A 6078-nucleotide genomic window follows, 5' to 3' on the forward strand; every position below is an offset into this window, starting at 1 on the left:
ATGTCTTGGTTTGGCGGATTTGTGCTCACCAAGTGTTTGATGAAATGCCCGCAAGAACTTGACTTTCAAATTTTGAATTGAATTTTGGTGGAGTGTAATCATATATTATTTGCAGTAGATTGGTGGTGGTGGTGGTCAAAATGGAGTTGGAATGCAAAAATCCAAAATGCATATGATCTTCACTTTGTTCTCTGGTCCCAACTTTGCTTGATGCTATCTTTGAATCCAGAAGGAGTTTGTATAGGGTTGCTTGAGCAAAGTTGTTCACTTTTATGTTGTCTTGGATGAGGTGCAGAGGTTGGGCAAAGTTTAGTTGAGAAATCTTGAAATAACAGGGCCCAAAGTAGGCATCAAGGTTATAATTTTCACATGTGACCATATTGCATGTAACTTGGAAATTGCATTTGATTTTCATTTGATTTGAGTTTCTTTGAGTTCAAAGGTGTTTAAATATGTTTAGTAACCAATTAAAACTAATGGTGCAAGCCAAAGTAGTCTTGGTTAATAATTTGCAAAAATGGCATAAGCCATATGTGTGTGTGGAGATGGATTTTCTCTTTTCTTTTCTTATTTCTTTTCCCTTGTATTTGGGTGATCTAAAGATCAATGTTAGGGTTTAGGTATGAGTGTAAACACATAAGCACATAACATGGTCAATTGCACACTCAAGTAAACAATCAAGTGACCTATATGCATAGCACTATATGATGAGAAAAAGTTTTTGTTGGTTCTCAATTTTGGTATTTGGGTGATTCTCTCTTTGTCTCTTTATTGAAAACTTGGGATGTTACAAACCCTTCCCCCTTACAAAAGATCTCGTCCCGAGATCTAAAGAAAAAATTAGGTACTAAAGAGATCTGGGTATTCCTTCTTCATGTCCTCTTCGCGTTCCCAAGTGGCTTCATCTTCAGTGTGATTGCTCCACTGAATCTTCAGAAACTTGATACTCCTGGTGCGGGTGGTCCTGAAGGCTTCTTCCAGGATGCGAATAGGCACTTCACGGTATGTCAAATCCGTGTTGATATCCACCGAGCGGTGATCGATATTCTTGAACACTTCAGTCTTCTCGGGGACTTCAAGGCACTTTCGGAGTAGCGAGATGTGAAACACATTGTGCACCGCCGACATTTCCTCCGGTAGTTCAAGTTGATATGAAACTTCTCCTCGGCGGCTCAGGACTTTGAAAGGTCCGACATATCTGGGGGCGAGCTTTCCCTTCAGCTGGAATCTCTGCATTCCTTTGAGGGGTGACACTTTGAGATAGACAAAGTCTCCAATCTCGAAGGTCATCTCTCGACGTCGCTTGTCGGCGTAGCTCTTCTGTCTTGACTGAGCGGTCTTGAGGTACTCGCGGATCTTGTGCACCTTCTCTTCGGCTTCTCGGAGGACATCTGGTCCAAAGACTTGGCTCTCTCCGACTTCGACCGAGTTCGGGGGGTACGGCACTTCCTTCCGTACGGGGCTTCAAAGGGGGCCATTTGCAAGCCGGCTTGGTAGCTATTGTTGTACGAGAATTCTGCGTAAGGCGAGCGGTCTTCCCACTTGGATCCATATTCTAGGACGCAAGCTCTCAACATGTCTTCCAGTATCTGGTTGACTCTCTCGGTCTGTCCGTCAGTCTGAGGGTGATAGGCCGTGCTGAAATTTAGGCGAGTGCCTAGTCCTTCATGCACTTTCTGCCAGAACCTTGAGGTGAACTGTGATCCTCTATCTGACACTATCGATTTGGGGGTTCCGTGCAGAGCGACTATTCTGGAGATATAAAGTTCAGCTAGCTTTGGGCCTTGATAGGTGGTTTTGACGGCGATGAAATGGGCGACTTTGGTCAATCTATCGACCACGACCCATATTGAATCATTGCCTTTGCTTGGATTTGGGCAGTCCGGTGATGAAGTCCATTCCTACGGAGTCCCATTTCCATTCCGGAATCCGGAGGGGTTGTAACGGTCCGGCGGGTCGTTGATGTTCTGCCTTGACTCTCCGACGGATGTCACACTTAGCGATATAGCTACCGATCTCTCTCTTCATTCCGTGCCACCAAAATTGTTCTTTTAGGTCTTGGTACATCTTGGTACCTCCGGGGTGGATTGAATAAAGGGTGTCATGGGCTTCTTGCGGGATGACTTGCTTTAAGTCGAGTCCGATGGTACGCGAGACGTTCTTTGTACCAAAGCACTCCGGCTTCGTCTACGGTGAATCCGGGGCTTTTCCTGCGACTATCTGTTTCTTTATTCCGTCAATGCTAGCGTTGTCCTTCGGGCTTCCTTGATCTGACCAACCAAGGTGGGTTGCGGTTCTATGCTGGCTAGGAATCCCTCACTAACAAGTTCCAATCTGAGCTGTTCAAACTCTTGATGCAAGTCTGGGCTGTTCGGTCGCGAGCATGGAGTTCAAGCGGCACGGCGATCGACTCAAAGCATCCGCTACCACATTGGCCTTGCCGGGGTGGTAGTGAATCTCCATGTCGTAATCCTTGATCGGTTCGATCCATCGGCGTTGTCTCATGTTTAGCTCTTTACGGGTGAATATGTATTTGAGGCTTTTGTGGTCGGAGTAGATCTCGCATCGATTACCCATGAGGTAATGACGCCAAACTTTCGGGGCTAAGACCACGGCTGCAAGCTCGAGGTCATGGGTTGGGTAGTTCTGTTCATGTTGCTTGAGCTGTCTTGAAAGGTAGGATACAACCTTGCCTTCTTGCATAAGCACGCATCCAAGTCCGAGTCTTGGAGGCGTCGCAATATACGTCAAAGGGTTTTGCGATATCCGGCATGATCGGTATTGGGGCTGTTGTCGGTCTACTCTTGAGCCGTTGAAAGCTCTCTTCGCATTTATCGGTCCACTCAAACTTTCGTCCTTTTTCAGCGGTTGGGTCATTGGTCGAGCGATGCTCGAAAAGCCTTCTACAAATCTGCGGTAATATCCGGCTAATCCAAGAAAAGCGCGGACCTCGGTTTGAGTGGTTGGGGCTTGCCATTCCATAACGGTTTTAATCTTGGCGGGATCTACGGCAATTCCTCCTGCGGACAAGATGTGTCCCAGGAATCCAACTTCCTTCAGCCAAAACTCACATTTGCTAAACTTGGCATATAGCTGGTGGTGTCTAAGGGTTTCTAGGACCATCTCCAAGTGTTGTTCATGTTCCTCTTCGGACTTGGAGTAGACAAGAATGTCGTCGATGAACACAACGACAAATTTGTCCAGAAATTCCATGAAGATCTTATTCATGAGGTTCATGAAGTAAGCGGGGGCATTGGTTAATCCAAACGACATGACGTTGTACTCGTACAACCCATATCTAGTGGTAAAGGCGAGTCTTGGGAATATCGGTGGCTCGAATCTTCAGGTGATGATACCCGAGTTCTAAGATCTATCTTAGAGAAAACTTTGGCTCCGGTCAAGCTGGTCAAACGAGGTCTTCTATCTTTGGTAGCGGGTATTTGTTTTTGATGGTGACGTCGTTAAGCTTACGGTAGTCCGTACATAAACGATTGGCACCATCCTTCTTGTCCACAAATAAAACTGGTGATCTCCAGGGGGATGCACTCGGGCTAATCAAACCTTTGGCTAGCATATCGTCAATCTGCTTCTTCAGCTCCACTAGCTCTGCTGGGTTCATGCTATAGGCTCTCTGGGCGATAGGTCCAGTTCCAGGGATTAGCTCGATGATGAACTCGATATCCCTATCCGGGGGCATACCGGGTAGATCATCCGGAAACACGTCAGGGTAGCGACAAACGACCCTGATTTGATCCAATGTTGGCTTTGCTACACTTGAGTTGCAGGTGAATTTTCTGGGTAGTTTTTCAGAGACATGCTCAACTACGATACCGGTGCTACTAGTCATGGTTATGGCTTTCTTGGCACAGTCTATCAATCCGTTGTGTTTGGACATCCGAGTCCATTCCTAGGACAACTTCCAACCCTTTAGTTCCCGGTATGATTAGATTTGCAAAGAAATCTACATCATGGATTTTGATTGGCACATTTTTGCAAAATTTTCTAGCTTTGGTGGTTGATCCGGGAATTTGAACTATCATGACATGCTTCAAAGCGAGGGGTTGAATTTTACTTGTTGATGCAAAGTCTTCGGTGACAAAGGAATGAGATGCTCCGGAATCAAACAACACTGCGGCGGGGGTGTGGTTGACGGAAAACATACCCGAGTACAACATCGGGTGCTTCCTGGGCTTCTTCGGCGCTCATGTGGTAGAGGCGGCCGTTGCGGTTGTTGGGGTTGTTGGGGGCGAACTTCTTGCCGGTGGAGACACGGCGGCTGCTGCTGAGCGAGGTGCGGCGGTGTTGCCGGCGAGCTTGGCCAGACGCTTGGGACACTCGTTGGAGTAGTGCCCCACTACACCACACTCGTAACAAGTGATAGTGGCCTTGTCTGGCTTGTTCGCAACGGGAACGGCATTGCTTCCAGTTCTGGGGGCGGTGTTGGTGTTGTTGTTGTTAGGGGCTCGAGGTGGAGCGCGGTTGTAGTTGTGATTGTTGTTGTTGTTGTAGTTGTTGTGGTTGTAGCCTCCTGGCTTGGAGTTTCCTCCACTCCGGTTCTGATAACCGGGGCGAGAGTTCTGCATCGGTGGCTTGTTGTTTCTCGGAGTGAAACCTCCGCTTGAGCTAGGGCGAAACTTTTGGGGGTGGCTTGATCCACTCTGATTTGCCATGCGGCGCTTGCGGTTCTCATTGGCTTGGTGTAACTTGCCCTCCATCCGGATGGCGGAGTCAACAAGGGCTTCGAGGTCGGCGAAGGGGATGTTGACGAGGACAGTCCGCATCTCATCATGCGATCCGTTCAGGAATCTCTCCTTCCTCTTTTCAACGGTGTCGGTTTCATCAGGGGCATACCTTGACAAGGTGAGAAACTTGTCGCGGTATTCAACCACCGTCATGCGACCCTGTTTTAGTTCACGGAATTCATCCCTCATCTTCTTGATAAGACCCGGGGGTACATGGTACTTGCTGAACTTCGGTTTGAAATCCTCCCAAGTCATGAATTGACCTCCATTCATGGCACGGGTGCTTGTCCACCAAGCGCGGGCTGGTCCAGCGAGATAGTGAGTGGCGAACAAGACTTTCTCGTTGGCCTCCACTCCGGCTACCTCCAGATTGTTCTCCATAGTCTGGAGCCAATCGTCGGCGTCGAGGGGTTCCTCGGTCTTGCTAAACACGGGAGGGTTGGTGTTTTGGAAGTTCTTGAGCTTGGATCCGGGGTGGTCATGATTTCCATGGCCTTGGTTAGCGATGTTACGCAAGGCGATGAGGTTGGCTTGACGTTCAGCTCTTTCAGTTTCCCGGTCAGCAAGCAAGGTTTGCAGCAGTTGCAGCATCGCGTCGTTGGTGCGATTTGGAGGGGCCATCTGAATATATAGAAGATTATGAGATAAGGGGGAACATTCTATGGTTCATTTTGGTTAAGTTTGAAAACAATTTGAAAACTTGTAAGCTTTTCATGACAAACATAACATTCATTCATTCATGCAACACATAGTACAAACTACACACATACTCCAATGGTTTTAAGAACCATTCTCGAGCTACGATACAAGGGACGGGATACAACTCACACCTACTATAAGTGAAACTAGTGCAACTACTCTTCCTCATCATCCACATCGATAGGGATGATTCCATCCTCTCCGGCCTCCAGAAACTCGTAGTCCTCCTCCTCGGTGTTCTCATCCTCCTCAAAGTCGTCGTCGTCACTCAGGAAGGCGCCTCCTCCCTGAATGTCTTCGCCTTCTTCCTCCATCTCATTTAGCTGAGCTTCCTGAGCCTGAACAGTGGCCTCAAGTGACGCGATCCGGGCGCGAAGGCGACGAATCGTAGCGTCCTTCTTGGCACGCTGCTGGCGAAGGCTCTTGCGATCGTTGTTGAGGAGCTTGATCGCCTCACCCTGCTCGGTGATGTGAGCATGGGTCTGGTTCGCATAAGCGCGAGAGGCGTCGAGGTCCCTCTGAGTCTGGTAGAGCATGAAGTCCAAGTGATCCACATGGTGCCTCAAGCGGGGGTGCAGGGGCACCTCCATGGGTACTCCCTCGTGGTTACGCCTTGCAAGATGCGCAAAGCGTTCCT

This window comes from Lolium rigidum, chromosome 6 (genome assembly GCF_022539505.1).
Source record: "Lolium rigidum isolate FL_2022 chromosome 6, APGP_CSIRO_Lrig_0.1, whole genome shotgun sequence".
NCBI classification, from domain to species: Eukaryota; Viridiplantae; Streptophyta; class Magnoliopsida; order Poales; family Poaceae; genus Lolium; species Lolium rigidum.